The sequence below is a fragment of the Amphiprion ocellaris genome, chromosome 22 (genome assembly GCF_022539595.1).
Source record: "Amphiprion ocellaris isolate individual 3 ecotype Okinawa chromosome 22, ASM2253959v1, whole genome shotgun sequence".
NCBI classification, from domain to species: Eukaryota; Metazoa; Chordata; class Actinopteri; family Pomacentridae; genus Amphiprion; species Amphiprion ocellaris.
The window spans coordinates 11,651,362-11,663,879 of NC_072787.1; the positions used below are offsets into that span (position 1 = coordinate 11,651,362).

General features: G+C 43.8%; 1 protein-coding gene across 3 annotated transcripts in view; it reads left to right on the forward strand.

The window, feature by feature from the left end:
• The window catches only part of zfhx4 (zinc finger homeobox 4), an 84,985-nt gene that overhangs the window by 1,332 nt on the left and 71,135 nt on the right, over positions 1-12,518 (forward strand). Inside the window, exon 1 of one of the 3 annotated variants that reach the window (XM_023266214.3) lies at positions 2,376-2,772. The exons of 1 other annotated variant lie outside the window; for it this stretch is intronic. The gene's annotated coding sequence lies outside the window, so the exon portion shown is untranslated. Of the gene's footprint in view, positions 1-2,375; positions 2,773-3,992; positions 4,108-12,518 lie in introns of those variants that run through there. One more of the 3 variants, XM_035946430.2, reaches the window with a different exon arrangement.

Sequence of the window (12,518 nt, forward strand, 5' to 3'; positions counted from 1 at the left end):
AAAGAGCTGAATTTCAGCCACCTTATGCCTCGCCACAGAGAAATAATTTATTTTTCTTTACACACAAATACTCGCGCGCACACGCACGCGCAGAGAGAGAGAGAGGGAGACACACACAGACACACACACAAGCACACACACAACAGAGCCGGAGTTTACAGATAAAAATCTATAATTAATTGAGGATGCTGCTGATATGGAAATGGGGCGAAATATTAGTTAACGCGGTCTATTGTCAAGCGGTTCTCCGGAGAAAGAGCATCGTCTGCAGGGAGAGAGGGAGGGTGGAGACCGGGGGGATTTACAAAACGCAGGAGGTTAAGATAAGCGACAGCCTATATCAGTTCTCTAAATCCGCTTTGTACTTTCTCGTTTTCTCATCGAAAAACAAATAAAATAACAAACACGACTCCGCTCAAAATGCCAACGGGGCGCACAAATTTAATCGCTAGAAAGTGGGAAATAAGTACATCCTTTCCCAGAAACGGAGACACTCGTAGGAGAAAAAAAAAGAAAGACAGAAAAAATCAGGCTGGTTTATGTCTACAAAAGTCCTCCGTTTAGGTGTTTAAAGTCGTAAAAGACAAATAGGTCCACTTCATATGCGCTTTGGGAAGATCGACGCACGGCCCCTGTGGACTTTTTTGCGCGTCCGCTGCAGCAGCGGGGTAGACTCGACTCTCCAAGCCGTCTGTGAGCGACGCCTCCCAGGGTTGACAGGCTAGAAAACCCCCCTGGAGGACAGGGAGGCAGCTGCAGCAGCAGCGGCGGCGGCAGCAGCAGCAGGAGCCTTGGATCCCGGTGAAAAGTGACGCCTCTGTTCATCACCTCGACCCACCCACCCCCCTTTGTCAGAGACCTCTCTAAACCCAGAATAAACAGCCTCGGGTCGGGTCGGGCTCGGATCTCTTGGCTTCTTAAGGATCCAGTTGGTATGGGTGCAGTCCAGTCAATGTGGCTGCAAAGTTGACCTAGTACTTCACTTGCCAGCAGCAGCCTTATCATCACATCCCAAGCCCCGGCTCATGCAGTTCAATTCACCCCCAGCTTCGATTTTTTTCCATGAAGGCGAACAAGATCTCTTGATTTTCTCCCAGATTGAGACTGTGTAAAGTCTTTCTCTTGCCCAAAAGCCTCTATTAAGAAACCGATGGGGGAAACACAGTAAACGGCTCGCATCGAAATGATATAGGGCCAAAAGACCGATGCACTTTGTAAGGACACTAAATGTAAACGCCAGTGAATTGAGCTTTGAATAGAGAGGGGGATTTTTGTGTGACCCTGTATTGGATTTTGCAGTTTGGCTCTATTGAGCTCACACGGGGCCTCAGCGGTCCCGAAAGGGCAGAGATGACTTTCCAACATGTGTTGGATTACTGTGATGCTTTGTGCCTCTGATTTTTAAGCCTGGATGTTTTTATACGTGTCATATATGCAACAGATCGAATGCAAAAATCCTCTCTCTCAAGAAAACAGCCAGTATACAATAAAAAGCCCAAATCATGCATCCATGTGTAGTGTAAATTACTCACGTGTGTGAATGCGTTTTGTACTTTTGTAAGCATAAATAATGTTACATATAAAAATACATTCCGCACAATGTCCAGGTCCGATTTGGATGCGCAGCACAAGGCGGTTTGGTGCTTTTCATTCTCTCCTTCAGGTGCTATTTCTTTATGTTTTTATGCACGTTATTGATCAAAAGTGTTATTCACAAAGTTCACCTGTCGTTCAATTGTTTCCCATAAAAATTCCAAACTCCATCAAAATGCTAAAAGCATGTATCTATTCTTACAATTCTCTCAATCTGCAAACACGGTTCATTTTGCGCTTCTTACAAAAAGTAATTCACCTGTAGTGTCATAATTAATGAAATCCAGCTGATCTATTGCACAAAAAAGCAGCATGGACATAACAAAACAATAATCTTATATTTGTTAAATGAAAACTGAAAGAAAAGCCCGTGTCAGCTTTTTTGCACAGCAGTTCGGCAATATGCATCTGGAAAACTTGCTTTTTTTAAATGGAAAAACATTAATTCTGAATACTTGTGAGTAATTCTGAATCCAGCCTGTTTGGTGTATAGGAAGCGCTTGTCCATTGTTCTACATGTGCTTTGGCCCTTTACAGAGAAACCATACAAAAGGATTTTCTGCGCGCATAGACCTATGCGGCCGCCAGGGCTCCGTGTGCGCGTCATTTGCAATGTGGAGACTGTTGATCAACTCACTAATTACACTTCTCTCCTCTCTCCCTCCCTCTCCGTCTCTCTTTTGCTCCCTCCCTCCCTCTCTCTCTCTCTCTCTCCCTCTCTCTCTCTCTCTCTCTCTCATTCGTCCTCTCTCTCTCTCTGTCTCTCTACCCATTCCCAGAGTGCATATCGGGAAATAGACACACAAAGACATGCGCACTCAACTTAATCAGCCATTTTTTTAAACAGGGCTAAAACGATAATAATTAGCAGAATAAAGACATATCGGATTTTCATTTCCTTTCCTTCGTTTCCCGACCCCCGTCCACAAGAGAAACTGCGAGGCAGCCCGTCGACACGTCGTTTCACCGCCACCGGAACCAAAATAAGGGATAGCTCTCTAAACGCTTGACATTTGTGATTTTACTCCCTTTTCCCATTATAAAGTTGGAGGATTATTGTAATTTTCCCTGTTTTTCCACCTTTTTATTGTCTAATTACGCAAGCCGCTGGATGTGACTGTTTTATAAACCCAAGAGCAAACAGAGAAGCGGAGGTGACGGTTTTGGAGGGGGAAGAAAGTAAGTTTTTTTTTTCCTTTCCACCTCTCCCTTTAACTTTTATTGAGTAGTTTGGGGTGTGTGTGTTAAATTTAGGGGTCGGGTATCGATTATCTATCTCGCTGGTGGATCTTTGACATCGGGGTTGTTTGGATAACAGGTGCTGGGTGCTTTTTAGTCCAGAATAAAGGCGGATATCGTGATGTTAGTGCAACTCCGGCGCTTTGGCTACAGTAAAACAAGCGACTGACAGGCTTGGAGGCGTTCTTACGCATGTGTCCGTGCTATTGCAGTACAATCTCACGTCCAGACCTGCCTTTTTTTGCAAAGTTTATACGATGTTGTTGAGGTTGTGTGCTGGACGGATATAGCAGATGAATGTTCCACGGTAGATACAGCGAGACAAGACGAGCCTCCTTTGTGGCTTTGCAGTTGCGGATATGCCTTTCCAGTAGTCCGATCCCTCGGACATGTCCGCTTTGAGCTTGTTTCCAGTCGAGGTGTCCGGCTTACCGTTTCCCCCCCTTTACGTCCCGACTCCTCGCTTTACTCTCCAGCCATCAGATATTTCATTTGAAGTCATAAATCGGATGCACCGCTGCGCTCAGAGGCAGTTTTTAACACGTCGGGTTTCATGCACCTTCCAGGCATTCACGGCCGAAGTGACACGATCCCCGACACGATCCCCTCTCTCGTGTGAATAAGTGTATATCTTTCAAATTGCCGGAGTAGGAGCTTTATCAAAGGATGGTTCCAAAAGCAGCATACATTTTGCCGGTCATAGTCCAAACACCTTTACCTGCTGCGCTCAAAAAGTAGTCTCACTTTACCGAGGCGTGGGAGTCTGCGTCGCCCAGGAGGGAGACGGATCGCTGGGCTACTGATAGTACGGAGAGTCCCTTTAGAGCCAACCCACTCCCCGGTCCCTCTAATTTTCTTAAACATCACACTGTATCCCAAATTCATTCTCCTATTCACATTTATTGAGATTAACATATTTAAATTCCGCCTTCCATTAATAATCAGTGAATTCCATTTCCACACTCGCTCCCCATCCGCGTCGCTGCACTGACGCTCTAATTTCCTGATATAAAACTGTCCTCCTGTTATTTCCCAGAGATGCTGCTTGCAACAGCTTCTGCAAGTTGTCGATTAGTGTTGTTTTGTATCAATTTCGGGACGGCGGAGTGCAGAGGGAGGGATTCTCAGGTGTTTTTGCGTCCTGGTGGCTGTTTTTTTTAGGTAGATAGACTTGGCTCGGATTGGGACGCCACAGTGACAGGGGGGACATCGATCGCACGGGAGGAAAAAAAAACAAAACATCAGGGCCAAGGGGCCAGTCAGTCTCCAACCCGGGTATGTAACGGTGTAGTGAGTGTGTGAGAGAGAGTGTGTGTGTGTGTGTGTGTGTGTGTGTGTGTGTATAGAGAGACTGTGTACGCTCCAAGTGAACGGTACGCCAATGTAGGATAGCCGACCTTTTTACAGGATTGTCTCTATTTATACGCGGCTTTTCTTGCTTTTTTGGGGTATGGGTTTCAGTGCGTATTTATCCTCCAAAATAGAGGCTTTTAATTCAGTTTTTCCAATCGCATTATACTTTTAAATTCGTTTGGATTATTGGGTGCGTACAGGGTTTTTTTATATGCTAAATGTAAGCGTGTATTTTAATCAAAATGTGGGATTTTCTGTAGAATCTCCAAGAGCAAATGAGGACGGCTCTTATTAGTTCAATAATTAGAAATGATCAATTTAGAACTGTAATGATTATAATAATTATTTTTGTTATTATATAAAAACTTAGGTTGATTTTGATTTAAATTTTTAAATTCAAGAAAAGCTTTTCCGTTTTTTTATCAGTTAAATGTGAACTTATCTCAGATCAATTTTCTAGATTGATCAACTATGAACAGTGATTTTTATTTGATTTTATTTTTTTGGACAGGATAGATCTTCTGTGTACTCAGATGATTTAATTACATCTGCATAAAATCCTGTATTTCAAAACAAAAACACGCAGCCTGGGCCTTATAATAAAACAAGTAAAAATTTAAAAGTGAAATTACAGGACGATATGATCCTGTCTAATTGCAGGGAATTTCATCAGTTAATGATGGTATTGTCTCACTCCATAATAACAACAATCGCTGTTATTTTTCTTGTCTTGCAAATGAAGAGAATTTTTGAGGTTTGTGCTCGTAGAAGCTCAGGCCCCTTGTTTTTGTTTTTCTGTGCTGGGTGTCTTAGCACTATCAAAGACTGCGTGTGTATATCTCTTCATGTTAGTTAAGCTGCTTGCAATGTTCATTTTACCCGTAGCAGTAAAGGGGAGGGATAAAAAAAAAACATATAGTGTGAAAGATGGGCAGACAGTCCTGGGAGGACAATAGCTGTTGGCTTGAAAATGCTTCTTGATTATTAAAAGCTAATGCATTTTCAACATTGCAGCCTTCATTAAGGGTGCGGATGGAGGGGGGTGGGGGGTGGGGGTGAGAGGGATGAGTGGGTACTGGGAGGAGGAGAGGATGGGAGAGGAAGGGAAAGAGAGAGAGAGAGAGAGAGAGAGGGAGACAGGGGCTGAGTCTGTCCTATAACTCCTGGGTCTAAGACACATGCAGCTAGAAGATTGGCTCGGGCCTCTCCTAGGGGTCGACAATGTGTCATTTCCACCCGGCTAGATTGCCCTCTGCCTATCTGATATTAATGTGCAAATCAATATTTCAGGGATTAAATTTCCCTTCTTCATTTTTTATGGTTTCTACCTCAATAAGTCTCCCGTCTAATAGAGGAGGCTGGATGATTTAGAAGCCTTTGCTGCAGAAAGAGAGAGAAAGAAATAGAGAGGAGCTTTGCAACAAGGCTATCGCTGCATTTTAATGTTCTTCTTCGTGGATCCCCCATAGGCCCTTAGTAAGGAGGGCTATATCGCTGCTTTACTGTGTAAAGACAGCCAATTTGGCTAAAAAGGCAGAAAGGGAAAATATGAGTCCGGTTGAATACTTAAGACGCTGTGGTAATCCGAGTAGTAGGTATTAGTGAAGGGGTGCTTCCCCCCCTCAAAGAGACTCACACAGAGCTACATCCAAACCTGCATTACCAGCCGTCATGCTTGAGCGAGCAGTATAGCTTACTACACGCTGGACTGCTATAACAATATAGTTTTTTTTTTCTCTCTCTCTCTCTCTCTCTTCTTTTTCTTCTCCACTTTTCACCTTTTTTGCATAGAAGCCCATCGACATCCATTGGGGAGATTTACTCTCCTGCGTAATAACATCTGGCGTATGTGTGTGATAGAAATGAATCACTCTGACACAATGACCTGCGTATGATTATTGGGGAAGGGAGGAGCGTATTACCATAGTCATAATGCTGCATCTCATTGAGAGTCAACTAAATGAGCTTGGACCCTCTGACTCCCAATAGACATTCATTAAGGGACAGCGCACACAGAGGCGTCTGTCAGCCAATAGGTGTGTGCCTGTGCATGTGTGTTTGTTTAATCCTCCTTCCTGTACCATCTGGTGCATGTGTGCATGCGTGTGTGCGTGCGTGTCCAGTAGCAGCACAGTGTGAATTTCTCTTCACTCAGCCCCCCAATTCCCCCCCATTCAGCCTTAGCAGCAGAGCAGAGTAGACTGTTTTAACGTACCCTTGATAGGTAGAGTGTCAGCGATTGAAAACAAGAAAAGAGAGAGAGAAAGAGACAGAGGAAGAGGCACAAAAGAACTCTAATTGTAGCACGACCGCTTGGCTTCCTCCCTGATTCACGGCCATTACGATGTGAAAAGCACAACCGCCTGTCCTCCATTATCAAAACGCCAGGCCTACACACACTCTCACATCCATGCACGCATACTCACTGGAAGGAATCACGTAGATATTTTTTTGTCTCGAATGACTGCTGTCATTCTGGTCACCTGCTCCCTGGAGATTCGGTGCTGATATACCCAGCATTTTCTTCACGTGAATGACAGGTGGTTGAATTTGCAAAGTAAATAAAAAAAATTTCTTCTTTATATTTAAGGTTTCCAAGCTGGCGCAGTGTAGTTAGAATGTCAACCGCAGACATGTAACCGGTGTTTTGCATCAATTGTGTCTCACTCTCATCAGCCAAGTTGTCTTTTTTAAACTCTCTCCTTTACACTTCTTTTTAGATTTCTCATGATGCAACTGCTCAAAGCGCGTAGTTTTTGATGCAAAGCGCTATTTAACAGTTGAACTTGTGTGTGTGTGTGTGTGTGTGAGGGGTGGCGGTCTGCAGTAGTAGTGTCAGGGTCTCCTGGCTCAGGGAGGCCTTTATAGGGGAGAAGCTAAGAAGTTCGCTGCTGCTCAGCATTATGTCTCAAAGAGGGGGGCTTCCTGTGTCAGCCCTGGGGCACCACCACTAACACACAATTTCTCTCTATCACACACACTGAGCGAGACGCGGAGGAGGGTTAAAGACTTGGAACGAGATCAAGCCTCTCCGTAGCTCCCGGGGAGGGTGCTTGTGAATATGCGAGTTTTAGTGTAATTAGCACTTAATTATATTAACATATGCAAATTGTCAGGCGGAGAGCTTGTACTGCCGGTGGGTATCGGCGGAGATACAAGTGACTCTATTGTACCACCACGGCAGAAAAGAGAATAATGGGTGTGTGTAAGGCAACCAGCCAGCAGCCAGCAGCCAGCCAGCCCCCCGTGCTAGCACATAACCAGCTAGCTCATTTAAGTCTCAGGCTGGCCACTTTGCCAAATTTCATTAGTCGCCATGACGACCTCGCTAATTGTGCTGACTAATGTCCCTTGTCCCTGACCTGTCGTCAGTTGGGATGGGTGTGCATCCTTCCCCTCCCCAAAACATGGGAGGGTTATAGAGAGTGAGAGAGAGCCCCGACTGTCCAGATTAAACCAGCTCACAATGACTCCTATTTACACACGTTCCGCTTGTATGAGCATTTGCATATTCAAAAATACTCTGCCGTCTTTCCTTGTCTGCTCAGTGTGTGCGTTTGCATGTGCACTCGTGCACAGACAAGGTTGCGCGCATGTGGAAGCAGTGTGTCGGAGGGAACAACAACAGTTCATCTGTGTGTTATATGTGTCATTCTCTGTCTGTCACATGTGTAACACACACAGTGTCTGTGAAGCAGGACTGGGACTGCGGGTCTGGTATGGCCCTGTGTAGCTACACAGCTGAATTTGTTTCTGATTATTGTACAAGACCGAGATTCTGGCAAAGAAAAACTTGGGCTAAAATAACATGGACAAGGAGTGCGAGGGAAACTTTCAGCCCTTCTTTTCATCCCATCTAAATGTCTAATCACAACTTATTAATAGAGACCCCCAATCAAGCAGCAGGACTTTCTTTTTTAGGGGGGAGGGTGGCCAAACATTTAATGTTCTGTGCTTCCAGATAGCCAAAGGTGGCTAGAAATTGAGCCTAGTTGGTGCTACTAGTACTTGCATGCTAATCCTGTTTTTTGACAGGAACGTAAACTGATATAATTGCTTTTCAGAGGCAGGAACGGCGGTTTATACAAGTGTGAAAGCACGGGAAAGGGGATTAGCATTATTTTGCATAATGCTGGGCAGGCGCTGAATGGGGCATTGAACGCTTGACTGGGTGACAGAGATGAAAGAGAGATGAAATGCTCTACCCCTCTTTTCTCTCTCCCTCCCTCTCTTTCCTCCCTCCCTCTGCTCCAGTCCCTGTGTCTCAGGCTGCTACCGGTAGAGGAGTGTGTTTGCTGGAGAGGACCCCGGAAACAGCAGGCCAGTGTTTTTGGGTGTTTGTTTGGAAGCCAACAGATGGAAGCTGTCATGTGAAGCAATATGTATGATAATAGAGTAACTGTGAAGACTGGTAAACTCCCTAAGCCTCCATGTATATACTAAACTGCATCCCTAAAGCACTGGAGTGTACAATTATGTAGTGGATGGATGTGGCTCAGGTAGCATTTACATGGAAGGAAGGGAGCGGCTTTCGTGGATCAAATCAAACTACACTGCTCTTACAGTTTCCTTTATTGAGATGTTTGCTAAGGATTTGATCGGATATCATCTGGGCAGAGGCAACTGTGAAATTGTAAGGCAGGTGTGTTTTGTGTGAATGCCTGCATGTGTGTGAGCTGCGGTGGCAGGGGCAGGAGGGAGCTCAAGGGTGGTGACGCAGCTTAAAATTGCCACCGTGACTTCCATATGACCCATCTCGACTTTGTAAGTAATTTATGATCAACCGTCATCATTGCTATTGCATCTGGCCTATGGAAATGATCCCGGGTGGAGGGAGGGGCGTGAGGTTGGGTGGTGGAGAACATGAACGGCACAAAGGCCGGTGTGGCCTGTTTTTGTTGTCTCTCATTGGACAGGATCCTCTTTCTTTGACCTTTTGCACGCCTTCCCTCGCCTTTCATATGCTAATTCTGGCCAGACCTGAGGAGGAAACGTGCTGGAGCTGAGTGGAGGAGGACAAAGACTCCCTCTCTCTTTCTCTGCCTCCTTTCCACGCTATATCTCCTCTTTTCTTGCCTCTTCCCCTCTCAAGCAACTTGACAGACTTTGGCATGAAAGGAAGTGAGTGCTTAGTGGATGGGAAAGGTGGGGATGGCATTCTCACTGTGACCCGCACCACCTGTGAGGATCAAGTGTGCTGCAGTGATCCTCAGTTATGTGTATGTGGAGTTTTATTTTGAGTGGCCCTTGTAGTGTGTATTGCGGATCAGTAATCGTTTGAGCCACGCCGCCGGTAGTGTTATAGCACAGGCCGAGTCAGTTGAGTAGTGATTTGTTGCTTTTCCAGTGAAGGTAGTCGAGTTGTCATACAGAGTCTATATTTCTCCCTCTCTCTCAGCACTGCCAACTCTATCTTCTTACAACCAGTAAAAGTACTGTCTCTGGCGGGGTAAAAGGATACTAATATAGTTACTACAACCCTCCCCTAACATAATACTCCAGTGCACCACTGTTGAGCATGACGTGGTTTCAAGGCTCTTTTGGCTCTGTTATGGGAAGGGGGCATGTTATCTGTAGGAAATGTAATTTTTGTCCTCATTGAAATCGTTCATTATTGAGCGCGGTTATCTAAATGTTTTTGTTGCTGTTGGTCCAGCGCCAGTCAGGATTGCGTTACCCTCTCTCTCCCTCTCTCTCTCTCTCTCTCTCATGTCTCTATGTCTGTTTCTCTCGCTCTCTCTCTCATCTCGCCAAGCCTTCATCAGTCTCTTAAGGGAAAATAGAAAGAGGGGGATTTTTCTCTTCCCTCTGTGCGCCGTCCCGTTCTCAGGCTCTCCTGCCTATTTTGCATCAGCCATCTCGTACAGGATATTAGCCATGGAAAAACATGGGTCTGGGTATTTCATTTAGAATAATATGTTTATTCTTTTCATTTCAAAGTGGAAGTGGGGGGATTTCATGGGGTGGGGAAAGAACAATCGGGACCGTGTGTTCGAGTACTCTTTCTGTTTGATCTGAGGTCCTGTGGGCCCTGGGGTGGCTGGGATTCTCAGGTTTAGGTCAAATAAAATGGGGTGGTGAAAAAAAATGAGGCCTCTCTCTTTCTCTCATATTGTACCGCTGATTGCTTTCTCCAAATCTCTGTTGTTGTGTTTGTCTCATGTTCTCTGTTGCTTTCTGTCTCATCTGTCATTTACATCTCTGGATGTTCTCTCTGTCGTCTGTTGACAGGCCTGGCAGTCACGTGGGGAGGGGAGCTAATAGCAAACACTGATTGGGCAATTTGAATGCAAAGAGAAGCTCCCTCCTTACTGATATTGCTAAATATTGCTATGTATTCCTATTAACGCTCATTTTATTTCAACACATCGTTTGTAGACTTGAAGCCGCTGTTACCTTTCAGTTTGTGACATTGTGTGTCCTCTATACGCCTTGATGCAGTCATTGTGAAGGACACTTACTCAGCCCTTCAGGTCCATGTGAGTGCCTCAAAGTCCTCATCTTATATATTCAACAAAGCATTCAGCAGCCTTTTATTTTAGAAAGTTTGTCCCTCTTTTGTACTTACCAACAAAATAACGCACAGCACAAAAGGTTATATGCCGCATTTTATCGATTGCTCTCAAAAGTATTTTCAGAACTGTAAAAGGTAGCGAGATAAAAAACAAAACCAGAAAAGAAGATATGCGCAACTACTTCATCGAAGCAGAAGTTAAACAGCAAGCTCTTGACTTAAGAGGAAACAAAGTTGATGAATGACTAAGTTTCTCCAGGTTTGAGAAAAGACACACTACAATAGCACAAGACATCTCATGACAAATGATACATTCTTTTCCTCATTGGCCAAAGACAAAGGCGAGGATTGAAAAGGCAGAGAGCGTAGTCACAAGACGTATGCACATTAATAGACCTTCAGGAAAGACGGAGAAATAGAGAGTGATACTGTATCCATAGAAATAATTTTTAAAAATGCTGCATTGCAGATGATAGAGACAGTTTGTTTTTTTCCCACAAGGATGTATGCATCCAATCACCTTTACTTTATTCTCGATTCATGTGTATGGTTTGTATGCGTGTCAGCATCTGCATGTGCTTGTGTGTGCATGTTTATCACAGGTATGTGACATGATTGGCATGTGGTATTCCTGAAGGCAATAACATGTGGATATCAAGGCCATTGGCAAGGCTCATCAGGGAATAAGTGGCTAATTAATTATGCATGACTTGTGGTCGTAAACCAACAGTGTAATGAGAGATGAATGAATTTGTCAAAGAATTTGACTTGAGTTGCAGGGAAACTATTATTATTATTATTATTATTATTATTATTATTATTATTATTATTATTATTATTATAGTAACATTCATTTTACTTAATTAAATATTGTATATAAATTTCAGAGATGTGTTGAAAAAATAAATTTGACATTATAAGACAGCTATAAAAGTACCTGCAAAACAGTGCGTTTTTAAGGTATGCTCCCTAACAGAAATATAAAACTCCTTACTTTCCTTCATCTCAAGGTGTTAAAACACTCACCCATGCAGCCACATTAAGTATGAATAGTTGTGCCCCATTTTGTAACTGCACAATTATATGAAAAGTAGTAAAAAGAAGGGAAAAAAACAGATTGGACATCTTTTCTTTTCCAGTGTAGGTCTCAGTCTGATCTAATGCAGGCGAGCAAGCATGTGTCTCCACAACTCCCCGAGGAGACTTCAGCCAACATCCTTCTCAAACCCTACCTCTTTTTCTGGCCTGGCACCAGCTGTGGAATCATCTTTAATTATTTGCTTTTAAAAAGAAAAAAAAAATAAGAACCTCTTTTTTTTTTCTTGTGACAGTAAAGAAGAAGAGCAGAGCAGGCGCTGGAATGCTCTTGTATATGAAATTGTAGGTATTAACAGGGCTAGTTTTGTCAGCAGTTTCACTGATGTATCAGCTCTCTGCACCTAGACTAAATAAAGAGCGGAGTTTTGCCTTGTTTCATCCCGGCTTAGATGAGCAGATATAGGAACGCTTGGGGGGAACTGCTAAAAAAGCAAAGTATGCCGAAGAATGGACCTTTTTCTTAACACAATATCTAAACAAGTGTCACGATGTGCTGATGGATGGTCTCGTGGTCTGTTTGGCTTTTTGAAGACACTCACACTTTTGGAATATTGTTAAATGAAAGGCAAGACTTTTCTTAAATACGACAGTGTTAAATAATTCTTTGCCCTTTTCAGGACTTGCGTACGATTTTAAAAATAAGATATCTGTATGAATGTGGCTTTGCTCTGAGCTAGGCACAATCTGCCTGTGCATGTGTGTGTTAAAGAGAGAGTGAAAA